Genomic DNA, 20767 nt, shown 5'->3' with positions numbered 1-20767 from the left:
TACTAGATTGGATGATATTAAAGAAGCTGAAAATCTTTATGACGAATGGCTTTCGGTTAAAACGACATATGATACAAGAATCGGGAATCATTTATTGGGTTGGTATGTTAGAAACGGGTATGAAGAAAAAGCCGAATCTTTTTTTAAAGAAATGGTGGAAACAGGGAAGGCAAATTCGAATTCTTGGGAAATTATTAGTGAAGGTTATATTAAAAATAAGAAAGTTTATGAAGCGTTAGATTGTTTTGAAAAAGCGTTTTCATATGAAGAATCGGGGTTTTGGAAACCAAAACCGACAAATGTTTCGTTGATTTTCAAGGTTTCTGAGGAACAAAGGAACGAAAAGGGTAAGGAAGCTATGCTTAGGATTTTGAAGGACGCTGGTGCTCTTGAAGATGAGTTGTTTAATTGATTTTAGTAAAGTAGATGTAATTTATCTATTTAATTTGGAGTTATTAATGAGTGTCTTTTACAGAGATGAGTTTTTAATTATTGGAGAATGAAAGACTCGTAGATACTATTGAACAAAATGAGTGTGGGAGTGTCTCAAATGCAATCAATTCTGTCATGCAAATCTCAGTGTATGTATTCATACTTTAGTTTTTGTATTCATATTACCATCTACTACTGGTTGGCAATAAGTCCTCTCTTTGGAATGTGTTTGGAATGCAGGAACAAATTCCTTAAAGTTGACTCTGCAGCTCACGAGGCAATGCAGATATTCCAAACAGACAAACATCCAAGTCACATGGGTACTGGTAGAGCAAAAGAAGGGTAATCACTAATCAAGTGTTCTTTTTTGTTTATGTACATATCAAAAGTGAGAGCGGGTATGTAAATTTCTACTATAATTATAGTTTTTTAACTATTAATTAAGATTTAGGTTGAGTGTTTTTTCAAAACGTAAAAGTTAGTATTTTTGGATTTGAAATCTCAAGTAAAGATTGAAATGTTAAACAACCGAGCAAATGATATCTTAAATATGGGTTGGGGCCATGATGGGTTACTACAAACCTTCTGTTTCTTTATTCGGGTTTATATAACCAGATTATTAACCCATCACAGGTAAATCACGACCCGAATCAACCCATTTATTAGTTAATGGGTTGAGATAGTTCGATATCCACAATTGTATATTGGTTCGTAAGGCACTATTTGATGGTCATTTATTTTATTTGATGTTTATTTTACTAAAATGTGTTCGTTGGTATAAAAATGACGTGGCATGATATTGAAGTGATTGACCCGGGTTACTTTAGTAAACCTGAATCGGATCCTTGAGGTATCAGTGAAGAGAAATAATATTGCGTGAACAATCAGAGGTACAAGTTATACTCTCACTTTTGTAACTTATCGTACTCATAGTGTTTGAATGTTTATTTGAATTATGATCATAATGCTTATCACAATTTAGGTACGCAACTATGAACTGATTCCTGGTGGAAGAAGTATCCGAGTGACGGAGGAAAACATATATAAATGTGGATCTAATTGTAGAACATCGTTTAATAACTGTCATAGGTCCTTAGATAAATGCTTAGCCTCAGAATGTTGAAGCCCGGATGATGTCTACAACTGAATGTGAGTCATCTTTTTGTTAATTCTCATGTCTTTTTTTTTTTTTAATTATTTTTATCTATATACATTAACATTTGTAATTTTCTGGATTTCTTCCCTCTTTTATTTGAAGCAGTAATCATAAGTGCTTGAAACAACACTCATTAAGTAAAGGATTGATACTACCACTCAGCATTAAAAAATTTATATCTACTATAAGCATTTCTATATAGATTTACGTGATAATGTAATCTTTTATGACAAAGGATTGATTATACTTGTGTACTAATTGTCTTTGATCATATCGTTTTGCAGGTTCCTCATAAATGTGTTCTTCAACATTTTGAATTGGTGTCATTCATTAGACTTATGAATACAGTTTAATACTGTAAAAACCAATAGTGATAGTTTGCAAGCATTAGATTAAATAGCATCTTTTCACCAATCTTATAATGCGTAATGAAAATGAAATCAAGAAAGATTGTTGCAATTTCAAAGAAATGTTGTACAGGTGCATTTAAAATTTAAGAAAGATTTGTTGTGTATAGACTGAATATAGTTTTGATTATTTAACAGTGTCTGCTTTCAAGTACATACATTGGATACAGAACAACTAACATAACTACTTACATTAAATACAATAATTATAAACATTATTTCTGTACAAAGACTCACGTAGCCCCGCGAATTCGCGGGTCCTCCACTAGTTAGAAAACAGAGCGGGAACAAAACTGCGTCCCTTTCTTATCTCAAAAACTTAAAAGATTTAACAATGGATTTGAATATGGAGCCATCGACGTAAAGAACCATTTGGAGAAGTTGTTGTTGAAAGATGTTTCGCTTGTTACTATATAGTAATTTACCGTTACCTTCGACTTGTTTGACTTATTTCACGATTAATTTGTTGACTTTTCTCTATCTCTTATGTTGACCAGCTATTCAATACAAACGGGCAAACGACCTCTTAGTCCGTGGATCTGCTATATCATTAATACTCTGAAGTTAAATTGTACCGACTCGGTTAAACTCAAGAAGTTAAAACTCAGTCTACCAAAATTGCAGATATCGCCCAAGTATGAATATTTACTTCTTGAAAAGGCGAGTTTACGTTTTTTTTTTTTTTTTGGCTTTAGTTGAACTAAAGTTACAAACTTTTTGTGATTTATTATCAGAGGTGACCCTGAAAATAGTGAAACGAACGGGGATTTTTTTATCGGTGTTCAAATAGCTCAAATAGTCGAAGACACTGACAACTCACTTATGGAGTAATATACTTCAGGATCGTGTGGTGCCATTTCTTCTGGACATTGTGATTATAAACTTCACAATAACTATTATTATGACTTATGAATTATGATTATGATAATTGACACTAATGTTGCAGAAAGGTTGCAAAAAATCGCTACTAAGGAAGTACTCATTTGAGACTTTTTTAGGGAGTACTATGCAACCCGCGAATAGATGTTCACCAATTTTGACTTTGATCGATTTTGACCGAGCTTTGACAAATTTTGACTTATTTTTCTACTAATACCGAGTTTTGACCTATTTTCCTAGTAATCCTGGATTTTGGCCGAGTTTGACTGAGTTTTGACTTTGTTTGACCGACTACACCCCGAGTTTCAAAAACCAAGTACTAAGTAATATCGAGTTATGCAACACTTATGCTGGAAAAGAGTGGAATTTACATTTTTAGTTTTATGAACGTGTTATTTAGCATCTTCGAGTGTCAAACAAGTGGATATCGTATGGAAAGATGATCCAAAGACCTCGAAATCATACAAAGAATCTTCGGGTGAACTCTACTTGCGTGTTTTCATGTTTGAAAGCTGTGATCGAAGGAGGTTTTGGAGGATATTGATCGACGATTGCATCCAAATAATGGACATGGTTGACTGGGAACGAAGTTATCCGGATGACGTCCAAGATGTGATCTTAGCACAAGGGATCGATGCTGCAAGAAATTATTTCGTTTGTTAACGATATTCTTTCTTCTAATTCTTGTGTTACAAAAACGTTGCATCGTGTATGCTCGGGCCATGATAGAACTTTCTGCAGATAAGGATATGAGAGAGTCCTTGACGATAGCTACTCCTTGTGCTGATGGGTCGAAAGTGGTTACTGATATGGTCACCATCGAGTATGAATGGTCACCGCCGAGATGTGGGGGATGCAAGGTTTTTGGTCATAAAGACATTCAGTGTCCCAAGAATATTCCTGTGATTGATATTCAGAAAGCTGTTCAGGAAGATGGTTTCCAAAGGGTAACTAAAAAAGCTACTAAAAATGGCGCTAGTAAGGAGCCACGAACTGTTTTTGTAATGGGAAAACAGAAGCCGATAATGGTTTATCGACGAGTCCAAAAAACCAATATGCAAACTAACAATGATCAAACTGGTAATAGTAAGAGTGCTGATATTGGTGAGGTGGAGGTCAATAATCAGTATGATATATTGAGTGGTTTGCAAGATGAAAAAATTGAAACAACTAGACTGGATACACATGATGAAAGCGAGTTGAACAAGACGAATCAAGATAATGTGCAAGATGTGGTTGGGAAAAAAAATTCTGAGGGGGCAAGCACTCCCGGTCAAAAGGGTTTAAATGATTAATATTGCTTCATGGAACATACGGGGTTTGAACCGGACCCCGAAACAGAATGAGGTTCAAGAAGTTGTCATTGGTAATCAACTAAGTATTTGTGCAATTTTAGAGTCTCATGTAGCTATTAATCGTTTGAATAGTATTTGCAACGCTGTCTTTCCAAGGTGGAATTGGGCTTCAAATAACAATGTTTGTAACAAAGGTACTCGTATCATATTGGGCTGGGACCCGTCAATCGTCCAGCTTATGGTGATTCATGTGACAGAGCAAGTAATCCATTGTTTAGTGAAGTCTTTGGCTGATACTAAGCAATTTTTTGTATCTTTTGTGTATGCGGCCAATCATTATGCGAACAGGAGAGAGCTGTGGCGGGATCTTGTGATACATAAAAACTTCGTTCGTCAACAGCCTTGGGTTATGTTAGGGGACTTTAATGCATCTCTTAGTCTAGAGGACACCACTGCTGGCTCATCAAAAATTACAATTGCTATGCGTGAATTCAATGAATGCGTCGAGGAACTTCATATGGAGGATGTTAACTATTCTGGTTTGCATTATACGTGGAATCAACGGCCGCGGGAAGGTACGGGGGTTATGAAGAAAATTGATCGGGTTATGGCTAATGAGGAATTCTTTAATCAATACAACGATGCATTTGTTATATTTCAACCCTATAGGATTTCAGATCACGCCCCGGCCATTCTCAAGTTTGATCAGCGCAGAGTCCATAATCCGAAACCGTTCAAGATAAGCAACTATGTTGTAGATAATGACCAGTTTAAAAATATTGTATCAGAAGGATGGAGTAAGGAGGTGATGGGTCACATGATGTTCCGGGTGGTTAAAAGACTGCGAGGGCTGAAATCTCCTATTAGAAAACTAATGTGGAGTAAAGGTAATATTCATATGAGAGTGATTGAGCTGCGTAAGCAACTGGATGAAGTTCAAATTCAGCTTGATCGTTTCCCTCAAAATCTGGACATCCGAAATCAGGAAAGGGATATGCTTATGAAGTTTAATGAAGCTTGTTTGGAAGAAGAGCGTTTTCTGAAACAAAAGGCTAAAGTGGAATGGTTACGGGCTGGGGATAGTAACACGAGTTACTTCCATAGAATGGTTAAAGGTCGCACGAACAGAAATCATATTCATTCGGTTTTAAATAATAATAATATGTTGGTGGAAGGAGATAAAGTTCCTGACATATTTGTGAATCATTATGAAGAGTTCTTGGGAGCAAGTTGTAATTGTTATCATATAAATAATCCTGAGGATCTTTTTCACGCTAAGATCAACCAGGTTAAAGCTCGCAACATGATAAGGCCCGTGACCAATTTGGAGGTGAAAGAAGCCATATTCGGTATTGGTAATGATAAGTCGCCAGGGCCAGATGGTTATTCGGCGGTCTTCTTTAAGCATGCCTGGGGAACTATCGGGGATGATGTGTGTACGGCGGTAAAAGACTTCTTCAATAATGGTCAATTATTAAAGGAACTTAATCACACCATTGTTGCTTTAATTCCAAAGGTTGCTCAGCCGAGTAATGTAAACGACTATCGTCCCATTTCTTGCTGTAACGTTCTATACAAATGCATTAGTAAGATCATTACTAATCGCATTACTGATAGTTTGGGGGATATTGTCAATATTAACCAATCGGCTTTTATTCCGGGTCGTCGTATTTCAGATAACATTCTTTTGACCCATGAGCTTATGCGCAATTATCATGTTAATAAGGGCAAGCCCAGATGCGCGTTTAAAATTGATATTCAAAAGGCTTATGATACTGTGAATTGGCGGTTCCTTAAAGATATTTTACATCATTTTGGGTTTCATAAAGTGATGATAAAATGGATTATGGCTTGTGTCACGACGACGTCTTTTTCTATTAGTATCAATGGTAATCTTCATGGTTATTTCAGAGGGAAAAGGGGTCTTCGACAGGGCGATCCGTTGTCTCCTTACTTGTTTACTCTTGTTATGGAAGTGCTAACTTTGATGTTGACTAGAAACGTTTCCAACTCTGCAACCTTTCGATTTCACCCTAAGTGTGATCAACAAAAGATTGTGAACCTCTGCTTTGCAGATGATTTGTTTCTATTTTCTTATGCTAGCACAGGTTCGGTCAAGATTTTAGCAGATTCATTAGAGGAGTTCAAAAACTGCTCTGGATTAGTTCCTAGCATGGCCAAAAGTTCGGGTTTTTTTGCTCATGTTTCGGATCAGTTAAAAGGACAGCTTATGGCGATCATGGATTTTGAGGAGGGTAAACTTCCTATCCGCTATCTTGGTGTTCCTTTGGTGTCCTCAAGGTTGCAATATCGTGACTGTAAAATATTGGTTGAGAAGGTCCAAAGACGTATTTCAGATTGGAAAAACAAGACCCTATCTTTCGCAGGTAGGATGCAATTAATTAATTCGGTTTTGGCCTCGATGCACATTTACTGGGCGTCGGTTTTCCTTCTTCCGGATGCTATTATGAAAGATATTGAGAAACTTTTAAGGGGTTTCTTATGGTGCCATGGAGAGATGAAGAGAGGAAAGTCCAAAGTTAAATGGAGTACAGTTTGTCTTCCAAAAGCTGAAGGTGGTTTGGGAATTCGAAGTTTAAAGATGTGGAATGTTGCTCTCATGACATCTCATATTTGGCGTCTTTTCTCCAATAAGAACTCTCTTTGGGTTAAATGGATTCATTCATACCGTTTGAAGAGTCATAGTTTTTGGGACGTTAAGATTGTAGCTACTGATAGTTATGGGTGGAAAAAATTGTTGCGTATTCGAAATGTAGTGCGGCCTTCCTTGGTGCATGAAATTGGAAATGGCAGTAGCACAAATGTATGGTCAGACTATTGGTGTGAACTTGGGCAGTTATCAGCGATTGTTCCCAGCAGAAGCATTTATCGTGCAGGCTTCAGTGCTAAGTTGGTGGTGTCTGATGTTATTCGGCATGGTGATTGGTGTTGGCCTCCATATTGGCAGCACTTGTTTCCATCTATATGGGTTGTCCAGGTCCCAAATTTAAACCAACTTGAAGATAAGCTCATGTGGAAAAATGCACAAGGAGGGCTCAAAGAATTTTCTGTGAACGAGGTGTGGAATTCCATAAGGCCTCAAGCTGTGGAAGTTTCATGGTATCGATTGGTATGGTTCGGGCAATGTATTCCCCGACACACTTTCATTATGTGGCTCTTGATGGGGGAAAACCTGAAGACGCAAGATAAATTGAAGGTGTGGGAAATCCACGATAATACTAATTTGTTATGTGTGTTTTGTAGCTTACAACCGGATTCTCATGATCATTTATTTTTTGAGTGTTCTTTCACTGCTCAAGTTTGGCAAAAGGCTGCTAAAATGTGTCTGATTCCGTTGTCGAGCAACAAGTGGAAGGATATTAGAGATGAGCTGAGCAAGGTAAGGGGATGGAATGTCACTAGTGTGGTGTCCACAAAGCTTTTGGTCGCTGCTACGGTGTATTTCATTTGGCAGGAAAGAAATGCTAGGTTTTTTACACAGACTCGCAGATCTGTGGAGCAAGTTTTTGAGGTTATTTTCGCTACTGTCCAGATGAAGCTTATGTCTATTAAATTCAGAGAGTCGGATCAAGTGAAGCTGTTGAAGAATAATTGGAAAATCCCTTAATTTGTTTTTATTGTCGGGTTGTAGGCTTAGGCCTTTGCTAGAAGTCTAGCTGGTTTGTCTAGGGGCCTCAAGACTCACTTGAGGTGTATGAACGCAATTGTTCCATTCTTGTATTATTTTTAATAATATTCACCGGGGAAACCCTTTACCCAAAAAAAAAAAACGTTGCATCGTTATAAATGATCTTTTGTGTTAATGCAGATGCTGAAATCAGCGATCGAAGATACTGGTAAAACGATAATTCCAGAACATTTGGATCTTACTGCCGACTGCTTATCTGCTACCGGAGAGTTTGTTCCGTTAAACGCTAAAGGACTATCACTGCAAAGAAAACAAACATCAATTTCTGCACCGTTTACTCAAGCATGCTTTTCTGTAAGTACTTTTTAACATCACAATAACGTGTTTTCTTGAATGTAGCAATTTTGGGTGGGTCAAATGGGCAGCTTAACAAATCAAAATGGAATTGGGTTAAAGATCATAAAGTTTTTAGAATGGGTTGAAAGGGGTCAACTTTGGTTGACGGAACACTTTTTGTCTATTTTTTACTTTATGATTATTTTTGTAAAATCAACAACCGGGTATATGTGATTACAGAAACTACATTATATGCACTTTCTGCATATCGTTCCGTTAATGTGTTTCCTTTTTAACCAAAATGAAACGCGTTCACCCATTTGACCTATCGTAGATATACTTGACAGACCGTCACAAACGGGTCTAGTTGGGTCGATTTGGGTAACGGGTCAAAACGGTTTTTGGTTGAAATCGGTCATGGGTCAAACGGGTCAGATTTGTAAACAGGTCCAAATTTGTCAGGTTGGGTTGGGTAATGGGTCAAAACGGGTGATGGGTCAAATGGGCTTAAACGGTTCAGGTTGGGTCAGACCCAAACGACCCATCAGTTGCAAATGGGTTGAAATAGCAACTGTAGTTTTGTTGTATATGTTAATAATATAGAGTGTGATCTGTTGCAGAATCCATCGGATTGTTTTGTCAATGTCAATCAAACTCTCTCTATGAATGGTGAAGATTAATAAACGCCTCAAATTTTATTATTATTTGAAATTAGTTATGCTAATAAATACATTTAATTATGTAATTAATTTCGGACATCCATTTTCAATTACTACATCATCCCAGGAGATGACTACCTCAGTGTTCGTGTTAGGACTGTTGGAGACTGGACACAAGAGTTGAAGCACGTACTAACCGATGATGCTGGTTTTGCATGTACGATTTGTAGAGCCAAATTAAAAAAAAAAAAAAAGATGGAGAAGTTGATTCTAAAGGGTATATTTTCTGCCATTAGTTAACTATGTAGTTAATTTCAAGCTCTTTTATGTGCGTTATTAGATAGTTAATGTATATAATAATAATAATGCAGTTTACCGAGGCTATTGTTCGATGGGCCTTACGGTGGACCTACGCAAGACTGCAAGAACTATGATACCCTTCTATAAGTATTCATATAGATCTCATAAACATCAATCGGACAGTGCAATATCAAACGGTGAGATCTGTACTCAAGTAGATTGGTTTTCACTTTTCACTATGATCATTATTGCGTAATATGCTGTTGTATGACTATTAATATTTTGGTTTCGTGTCAAGGTTAATTCTGTTAAAACATATCAGATGACCCCCGAATTACAATCGTATGCATCCAACTGCAATTTATCGTTATTGTTTATTCAAACTTTGAAATGTCACTACTGTATGTATGAACCTAAGTTAATATACTGTGAGTTGATGACGCTACATGATCGAGCGTCGTTATTTAGGCATGGCCGATGCGTCCCCGACTCGCGTTTTTTACAACCTTGCAAGTAACAATATTAATGTAAAAAATTATACACATGGCACACAACCTTATATCAAGATGCATTTTGTAGTTATAAATAGATATGGAATAAAGGTAGGTTTGAATACTGAGTTGGATTGACCCAGCAGGTGAACATTTCCATAATGTAACAGTCGAATAAAAACGACCCTATGGATCGTTCTCTACAATGTAAATTTTATTGAACTTGATCTTTTCTTTTTATTGAGACTACACTTGTGCAGGTTATATGCATGTAAAAAGAACCACACATTAGATTAGTCTACAATTTTTATTCATAATTGACAATGAACAACAGCTAGATAAGTTGGCGGGCTGGTAACATGTCAAATATGGTAAATCAGCACTTCCACTTTTACTCCAAGTCAATGACTGATTGTATTCTTATGTTTGTCATATATGGTTACAAAAATCATGATGCATCATAGTCTAATTTCCTCAAAATTGAGAATAGTGAGGTAGTATGCGTAAAAAAACAAATACAATTTGACATGCTTTTAGCACATTTGACTCCAAACAGGTCGGTTAATATTGATTACTCCAAACTGATAAGCAAGGCCGGACAAACTTTGGTCAAAGTTTTTCATGCCTCGGGCGAAATGATTTAAATGCCCCCCAACAGTTACGCAAACATATATCTTTACGAGGTTTAAACTATGAGTATTAATAATTTTTTTCGAACTTATGCCCCTAACCGCGTGATACCCCGAGCCGTCGCCCGCTTCGCCCATAGCCTTAGCCAGCCCTGCTGATAAGTTATTGTTCCAACTTTAGAAGAGTTAAACTGCAATATTGGTCCAAATGGGATGGTCTGCTGGACCACCCAGACTTAAACTTATTTCCCAATATGAAAGCTTAAGAAGCATGATTTGTTATATAAGTTTAAACTATACTGGGTCCGTTTGTTCTTTGAACTATTTTCACCTACTGACCATTGCTTTTCTGTTTGACCCATTAGAGATAAACACAACAAATATTGACCCATTTTGGTAGCAGACATATAGAAATAACAACCTCTAAAGATACCAAGGCTCTAACTGCCATTGTCTATGTCTATTGTGGGGAGACCTAAGATCATCAGATAAACCGAAAGAAAGACAAGTTTAAGGTTGCAAATTTGTGTTTTATTGTTTTGATTCAGTATATAATTTTCACACAAATGAATGCAAATCACAAATTATATACTTCAAATATCGTGACTGGGTCAAGAGTACCCAACTTATACAATTCATTTACATCTCCTATCTTATTTATCTAAACGTGTTAAAACAAATTTATGGTTTTGAATTATGATTTAACATTGATTATTCATTCGAATACAGTTCATTTACATCTCCTATCTTATTTCAAAATCCCGCGAAGTCGCGGGTTATAAACTAGTAAACCCTAAATTAAGGATACCTAAAAAGTGATGGATATACAAATTGGTTGCACACAAGGAGAAATGCTTGAAGGTATAATTACTAAATTTATCAAAAGTTGTTGTATTGATTCCTTATATCTAGGGGTTTTGTAAAGTTTTCATCTTTTATTTCTTTTTTGTATAATCTTGGTCTAGAACCAGGGGTTTGGATGTTATGTAATTTGGATGAAAAAGTTTTGAACTTTGAGTCTGTACTTTGTAATAAAACAGTTTTTTAGGGGAAAAAAACAAGATTTATCTTCAAAGATTCCCGTTAACTCCAAACTGTGATCGTGTAGCAGAGTTTGGTTAGAATTTAACCTTCGTAAGTATCTTTTTTATTCCCGTTATATCTCGTTAGTTTCAGAATTTCGTTGTGTGTAATCAGAGTTTTGTTATTTCAGGATGAACATACTAGAGTATACCGAAGACTGATAGGTTTTTGTGGTACAGCTAACGAGCTGAGCGTGTGTGTACAAGATTGCATTAAGCTTTTAAAGGTTAGTAACTTTAGTATCAGTTCTCAAAGTCTGCATTATAAATTTGGGAGATTGGTAATTGATAGTGTTTCAAATGAACATATATTTAGTAGCAATATCGTTCCAATATGTAAAGTTTTTAAATGTAATTTTCTTATTTTTAGTTGTAATAGTTAAATAAATAAGTGCGAAGACGAAAGACGCAAATCGCTCGAAAATGAAGATTTAAAGACAAAAACGAAGATTTGAAAGACCAAAACGTCCAAAAAGCTCAAATGTACAAGATACAATTCAAAAGGTTCAATTTATTGATGAAGAACGTCTAAAAATGACAAGAGTACAAGTTACAAAACGCAAAGTACACGATATAAAATTGTACGAAAGGACGTTCGAAAATCCGGAACCGGGACATGAGTCAACTCTCAACGCTCGACGCAACGGTGTAAAAATTACGAGTCAACTATGCACAAGAATAAAATATAATATTTAAATAATTCATAATAAGAATAATATTAAATAATAAAAAGTTGTTAATTTAGCATAGTTCAGGGGTCGTAAATGTAAATTCAATCCTATAAAAGCCAATCAATTTGAAGCATCCCTTTTCTATCCTAAAAATCTATTATCAATATCAATATCTAAAAATCTCTATCATAATGTTAATGTAATAAGATATAACAATAATCTTAATTTTAATTTTAAATTATGATAATAATAAGATTTATGATAGAGATCGTTTGAGTGTGTAAGTCGAAATTCTGTCCGTGTAACGCTACGCTATTTTTAATCATTGTAAGTTATGTTCAACCTTTTTATATTAATGTCTCGTAGCTAAGTTATTATTATGCTTATTTAAAACGAAATAATCATGATGTTGGGCTAATTACTAAAATTGGGTAATTGGGCTTTGTACCATAATTAAGGTTTGGGCAAAAGACCGACACTTGTGGAAATTGGACTATTGACTATTAATAGATGGGGGGTATTGTCTAATTGAGTGACAACTCATTGGAGTCTGTCGAACCTATCTTCAAATTAATTATCCTAATAATTAATAATGATTATGGTTGTCCTATTTAGTGACGTTCATATGGAATCTATTATAATCATTTAATTAATTATTCGGGTTGGGTAATTGATTATTCAAACTGATCAAGTGGGTAAATTAATATTCATATCTAATCAAAACAGGGGTAGATTACATACAGTGATAACTGGTGTAATTGTTGACAGAAGTGATAACTGCGTCACAGTTTAAATCCTTAATTAGTTGGAATATTTGACTTCGGGTATAAGGGTAATTTGACGAGGACACTCGCACTTTATATTTATGACCGATGGACTATTATGGATAAAAACCAGATAGGTATCAAATAAACCATGACAAAGGACAATTAACCCGAGTAACAATTAATTAAAATCAAAACGTCAAACATCATGATTACGGAAGTTTAAATAAGCATAATCCTTTTATTTCATATTCTATCGCAATTTTATTTATTGTTATTTTATTTATCGTCATTTATTTATTTTACGCACTTTAATTATTGTCATTTATCTTTACGCTTAAAAATATAGAATCGACAAACCGGTCATTAAACGGTAAAACCCCCCTTTTATAATAATATTACTACTTATATAATTATATATATTTTGTATAAATATAGTTAAAAATATAGTAAGTATCACCAGCTCCCTGTGGAACGAACCGGACTTACTAAAAACTACACTACTCTACGATTAGGTACACTGCCTATAGTGTTGTAGCAAGGTTTAGGTATATCCCATCCGTAAATTAATAAAACTTGTGTCATATTTTGTAGTATTTTGTATTAAAAATAATATTATTTCGTACCCTCACGCTACAACATCAAGTTTTTGGCGCCGCTGCCGGGGAGCGCTAAAACGCTATATTTTTAATTATAATAATATTGAAATAAAATATAATAATATAATAATATTGAAATAGAATATAATAATATAATAATATTGAAATAGAATATAATAATATAATAATATTTTAGAATATACGTAAAGTTTTAAAAAGTCGTATTTATTAAATACTTCAGGGGTATATTATGTAACTTGTAATTAATAATTTCTATGTGAATAGTAAATTAATTAATTTCTTTTCATTTACTATTCATGAATAGTAAATGAATTAAAAAAAAAAGTTTTGAAAAAAAATAATAATTATAAAAAAAATTATTAATTTGTAAAAAAAAAATCGTTTTTAAAAAAAAAAAAAAACGTAAAAAAAAAAAACGTAAAAAAAAAAATTATTAAAAAAAATATATTTTTTTAAGATTTTGTCTATAAAAAAAAATGTTTTTTTTTAGTTTTATTACCTTTAGATTTTTAGACTATAGTCGCAACTTTTAGTATTAAGTTTAGTTTTGCCATAGTTATTTTTACTTCTAGAATTTTTAGGCTTTGCCGTAAAATCCCTTAAGTGCTTATTCCTTAAACTAAGTTTTAGGTGCTTTAGAATTTTGCGACGCCGTTTTTTCGCGCTATTTTCTTATTTTTATTTTTCGACGCGTTTACCTATGTATCAATTACAATTCCAATTAGTGATCTCCATTTGTAGCTTTAATTTTAAGATAGTGATCGTTATAAGGTTGGATTAACCGCGTGTTTACAAACCACTCTTCGTCTTTTTTATTTTTCGACATTTTTCGACGCGCAATCTATTTCTTTCTTATTTCTCGCCATTCTAGTTTTTAGGACTTAGAATTTTTTCTACTTCTTCTCTAAATTTCTTAAAATTACGAAAATTTATTTTAAGTGGTTAAATTGATAGACATCAAAATTTTCTGGTTCGTAGTAATAGTTGGATTTGTACGTGGACCGGGTTATTGGAGCCAAACAGTACTCAATTATATTGAGACCAAACGAATCCTGCCCCTCTGCTGCATCTTTTGGCTATTCGAAACGTGGGCAAAATCAGAAAAGTCTATTAATTGGATAACTTATATAATTTTTCTTTCCTTTTAAAAACTAATAGGATATTCTGTGAATGCACCGAGTAAAACGTTCACCACCTTTCATACGTTCACCACCTGTAACTCGATCAAGACATCTAGCAAATATTGTCGCCGTTGATTTTTCTTTAGAATCGTCATCTAGTCGAACAAGAACTCCAACTCAAATTTCCGATAATCCATCTTTTGAACCCGACTTCACAATTAAGAACCCGGAGCATATTCAAGGACAATTCCAAGATCTTGAACCACTAATTATTCCTCCTGAGCCACAAACCATTAAATCAGAATCCTCTAGTGATTCGTATTCAACAAATTCAATTATGGAAGTAACGGAACCTCTAAGTATGGAAGATCGAATGAGAGCCACACGCACGGGCCAAGGTCACGCCATTATTAAGCCAGAAGTTAATGCGCCAGATTATGAAATCAAAGGACAAATTCTACACATGGTAACTAACCAATGCCAATTCAGTGGTGCACCGAATGAAGATCCTAACGAACACCTTCGTACGTTTAAAAGAATTTGTACACTATTCAAAATTCGAGAAGTGGAAGATGAACAGATATATCTCATGTTGTTTCCCTGGACTTTAAAGGGAGAAGCCAAAGATTGGTTAGAATCGTTACCTGAAGGGGCGATTGACACATGGGATGTCTTAGTTGAAAAATTTCTTCAAAGATTCTTTCCGGCATCTAAAGCCGTGAGACTTCAAGGAGAAATTGTTACGTTCACACAAAAGTCAAATGAAACTCTATATGAGGCGTGTACAAGATTTGGAAAGTTGTTGAGAGGATGTCCTCAACACGGTTTAGACACTTATCAAATAGTACAAATATTCTACCAAGGTGTCAACGTTGCTACACGAAAAGACATCGACATAACAGCTGGTGGTTCCATTATGAAGAAAACCGCAACTGAAGCTTACAAAATTATTGATAACACAGCCTCCCACTCTCATGAGTGGCACCAAGAGAAAGATATATATCGTTCATCTAAAGCGGCTAGAGCCGATTCTAGCCATAACTTTGATTCCGTTTCCGCAAAAATAGATGCTTTCGAGAGACGAATGGAAAAGATGAATAAAGATATTCACGCAATACGAATTAGTTGTGAGCAATGCGGTGGACCACACTTAATGAAAGACTGTCACATTGAACAAACGATGGAACAACGTGAGAATGTTGTCTACATGAACCAAAGGCTGGAAAATAGTTATCAGAATAATTATCAACCGCCAAGGCCAAACTTCAATCGAAATCAAAACATTCTTTACAATCCAAAAGGACCCGACAATAACTCGTATAACCAACAAGGTCCGAATAACCAACCAACTCAAAACAACACTTTCAATCAACAAAGACCTGGCTTGTATAAACCACCACAACAAACCGACGAGAAGAAGTCAAATCTGGAAGAAGTGGTATTTAAGCTAGTTGAATCTCAAACACAATTTATTGAAACTCAAACCCAAACGAATGAGAGGTTTGATCAGTCATTTAGAACTCAACAAGCTTCCATTTTGAATCTAGAAAAACAAGTAGGTACTCTTGTTAGATTGATGAGTGAAAGGGAACAAGGAAAGCTACCGAGTAATAATGAAGTAAATCCTCGGAATGAAAATGTTAACATGATATCAACAAATTCTGAAAAACCAATACCAGAAGATGGGAAAGTTTTAGATGTAAGTAACAATGAAGAAGTTACACCACCACCACCACCCGAGTATGTAAAGCCAGTGGTGGCACCATACAGACCACCCATCCCGTTTTCAAGAAAAGGAGTTGAGTATGAGCAAGTAATAGGTAATAAAGTTTGTGATACCTCTGGAAAGAAGAAGAAGAAGAATAAAAAAATGCAAGAAACAAAAACAGTAGAAGTAAACCCGGTGAAGACAGTTCCACCAAATCCTCCACCTAGGGTAGGTGATCCGGGTGAATTTATTGTTCCTTGTCTACTTAGTGACTGTGTCATGTATGATGCACTAGCAGATTTAGGTTCATGTGTGAGTGTTATGCCTCTTTCATTATATAAGAGATTAGGTGTAGGTGAGTTAACTCCAACGGATATGAGTGTTCGACTCCTTGATCAAACCATTAAGCACCCAGTTGGAATTGCTGACAACCTACCCGTTCAAGTAGGTAATTTAACCTTTCTAGTCGAATTCATTGTCATTGACATAGAAGAGGACTCAAACGTTCCTCTAATTTTAGGTCGACCATTCTTAGCGTCCACCGGGGCGTTATTTGATGTAAGAAAGGGTATAATGACACTTAGTAATGATGAGAAATCGATCACCTTTATGATTCGACAGTCTAAATATCCACAAACCAAAACCGTTGAACCGACAAAAACGATTGGTAAGAACCATGTTGTTTTACCAACTCCAACGGTAATGCTTAACAATAATAGAACGCCTAAGTGTGGGGAAAATGAAGTAACACCTAATGATGACTTGATAATAAAGAACCCCATAGTTGATACGAAATTAAATAACCCCGTTATTAACAGTTCAATGAAGAAACTTTTTAAACGGGTTATTGATGCTAAAAGTAAGAGAAACTTTAAGTTATATAACCGGTTAGTATCCAATCTGTCGCCTAAAGAAAAGGTGAAGCTAGTTGAATTTGTGGATATTACGGAAAAAGCTGGTCACTGGCTTAAAGCAAAAGTCACAGATATGCAAGTTGATTATGGTCCAAGAGAAATTGACGATGAAGTTAATCACAATTTCGACACCACATCTACCTAAGTGTGAGGAGATTCAAATATTCTAAAAAGAAAATGCTGTTTGGAGTTAGTTGTTCTGTTCTCGTGTAGTTCCGAGAATGGAATTCGATTGGTCTTTTCCGCTAGCAGACACTAAAGAACTAGTTTTCTCCCCCCATTCTGATTTTTTTTTATTTTGTAGGTTTTATATGAAATTAATATGCTTTTTAAATTTAAGTTTTGTGTGAATTTAAAAACAAAATTTACTTTATTTCATTAAGTAAAAAAATGATTTCTAAAATTCGTCGTGAGTTGAAGATTAGGTAGTTGAACCGAAATTACTTTAACCGAGGGCGGGACGAGAAATTTTGTTATCATTATTTTTAATTTAATTGATTTAAAGTATGCCGAAAAAAAAATATTAGATTTTATAAATTTTTGAACGTGGGGTAATATACCCAACTTCAAAATTATGTATGTTTGTATTTTATGTTATATACAAAACAGGGTAAAATAACGCACTTTCAAAGACTGTCATTAAGTTCAGAAAAAGGTACTTATTTTGACGACAAGAAACAAAATATCAAATGTGAAATAACAACAATATGTTTGCAAACTCGGTATTTTTAATCATTTTTCTACACTAATCACCCTCATGAATTTAAATTTTTACTGATTTCTTGCAAATGAGGGCATTGCAAGATCTCAAGTGTGGGGAAGGGTTATAAATTCTTTCGGGTTTACACTTGTTTTAATTGCCAAATTTTGTGAAAATTTGAAAAAAATTTCAACTAAATGAATTCAAAATCATGTTTATACATATTTATGAACGATAAAAGTAGGTGTTAATGCCGAAATTATTGTTACCTCGAGGACATAAATTGAGAAACAACCCAAAACGCTTGAATTCATTTAAAATGGGATAGAAGAGAATAAAAAGGCAAAGAAAAGAATAAATAAAAGCTAAGTGTGGGGAGAATGTACCAAGTTATTCAATTAAAAACTATCTATCACATATTTGTATAAGAATTATTGCAGGTACTTTTGCTTTGGACGATACTAATCAGTTTTACCCGGTTTACTGTAATATATTTTAAAGAAAGATGGATCTACACGATGAATCAATTCCATCATTAAAAGGAAGTAAAGTCTTCCGAAAAAGACACGCGCTTCTTGATTTAGGTCAAGAAGTTGTCGTCCAGACCAGCTGTAGGTTGACGAAAAATCTAGAAAAGTCATCTCTAAAATTAGCAGGAAATCCACGGACCTCAGCATCAAACAGGGTCGCCATGTGGTCAGATTTATCCTAACCATGAGAAGGATTTATCTCGTACAATGGGGGGGCACCGTGCAAATTAGCTTGATAAGACTAATGAATCAGATCCCCAGAAAGGATAATCTCCTTAAAGATTAAAAATCAGCTTTTAAGACTGATATTACTCAATCCTAGAGATTGACCTTAAAGATTGAGAATTCAAACTCATGGAATTCAATGATATCTAAACTCGAGCTTGAACGAGAAAATATTTTGATCAAAAATAAAACCGATTTGTTTTCTGAAAACCTATTTTCAATGCGTTCATTACCATTGAACGTAAAATCCTGAGAATTCATCAGAATTCATTAGGTCACCTGAACCAAATCGGGTGTCAACCGTAAGAACGGTGGTTGCATAGCATGGTCAGAGACAGGACCTTGTGCCAGACCGAAAAATCATAGGATGATCTTTACTATTGCTCCTACCAAGGATAGTACTAGCATCCGACACATCAAAAGACCATAATCATCTGCATGTCATGGGACATTGCCTTAACAGTTTCTTGTTCATCGCTTTCCTTTACAACCGGACGGTAGTTTACCGAAAGGTAATATACGGAACAAGTAAACTGGATGTGTGCTTTCCGATACCGGGATAGCAGTGGATTACACGAACCTAAAAGTTTTAGCCAAAATATTGATCCACAAATATATTTTGCAACACCGATGGTGGATCAAATCAGAAAACTTGTCTAGGATAAAATCTAGCTTGAATTTTCAAAAGATCAAATGTTTTCATAAAGATCCAATTTCCTTAAGGATCTACATTTTCATAGTCATGTGGGACTGTAAACCACCTTTCAAATGTGCACTTTGCTTTGGAAACCGAAAGTAAATCGGCTATTTGATTGCAAGTGTCGTTGACCTAAACCCAAGGCAACTGTGGATGACACACCCACCTTTAACCATCATTACTGTCATTGTTTATACCGCTATATCAAAATCACTGATGTACAAAATGTGATGAATAAAAAAGTGATTCATGTATGTTTTTATTTCAAGTTCTGTATTGCTTGAGGACAAGCAACGCTCAAGTGTGGGGATATTTGATAGTGTTCCAAATGAACATATATTTAGTAGCAATATCGTTCCAATATGTAAAGTTTTTAAATGTAATTTCCTTATTTTTAGTTGTAATAGTTAAATAAATAAGTGCGAAGACGAAAGACGCAAATCGCTCGAAAATGAAGATTTAAAGACAAAAACGAAGATTTGAAAGACCAAAACGTCCAAAAAGCTCAAATGTACAAGATACAATTCAAAAGGTTCAATTTATTGATGAAGAACGTCTAAAAATGACAAGAGTACAAGTTACAAAACGCAAAGTACACGATATAAAATTGTACGAAAGGACGTTCGAAAATCCGGAACCGGGACATGAGTCAACTCTCAACGCTCGACGCAACGGTGTAAAAATTACGAGTCAACTATGCACAAGAATAAAATATAATATTTAAATAATTCATAATAAGAATAATATTAAATAATAAAAAGTTGTTAATTTAGCATAGTTCAGGGGTCGTAAATGTAAATTCAATTTCATATTTTGCCTATAAAAGGCGATGATTATCGATCAATTTGAAGCATCCCTTTTTCTATCCTAAAAATCTATTATCAATATCAATATCTAAAAATCTCTATCATAATGTTAATGTAATAAGATATAACAATAATCTTAATTTTAATTTTAAATTATGATAATAATAAGATTTATGATAGAGATCGTTTGAGTGTGTAAGTCGAAATTCTGTCCGTGTAACGCTACGCTATTTTTAATCATTGTAAGTTATGTTCAACCTTTTTATATTAATGTCTCGTAGCTAAGTTATTATTATGCTTATTTAAAACGAAGTAATCATGATGTTGGGCTAATTACTAAAATTGGGTAATTGGGCTTTGTACCATAATTAAGGTTTGGGCAAAAGACCGACACTTGTGGAAATTGGACTATTGACTATTAATAGATGGGGGGTATTGTCTAATTGAGTGACAACTCATTGGAGTCTGTCGAACCTATCTTCAAATTAATTATCCTAATAATTAATAATGATTATGGTTGTCCTATTTAGTGACGTTCATATGGAATCTATTATAATCATTTAATTAATTATTCGGGTTGGGTAATTGATTATTCAAACTGATCAAGTGGGTAAATTAATATTCATATCTAATCAAAACAGGGGTAGATTACATACAGTGATAACTGGTGTAATTGTTGACAGAAGTGATAACTGC

This window comes from Rutidosis leptorrhynchoides, chromosome 7 (genome assembly GCF_046630445.1).
Source record: "Rutidosis leptorrhynchoides isolate AG116_Rl617_1_P2 chromosome 7, CSIRO_AGI_Rlap_v1, whole genome shotgun sequence".
NCBI lineage: Eukaryota > Viridiplantae > Streptophyta > Magnoliopsida > Asterales > Asteraceae > Rutidosis > Rutidosis leptorrhynchoides.
The sequence above is the reverse complement of the archived record's forward strand: the minus strand, read 5'-3'. Positions refer to the sequence as shown.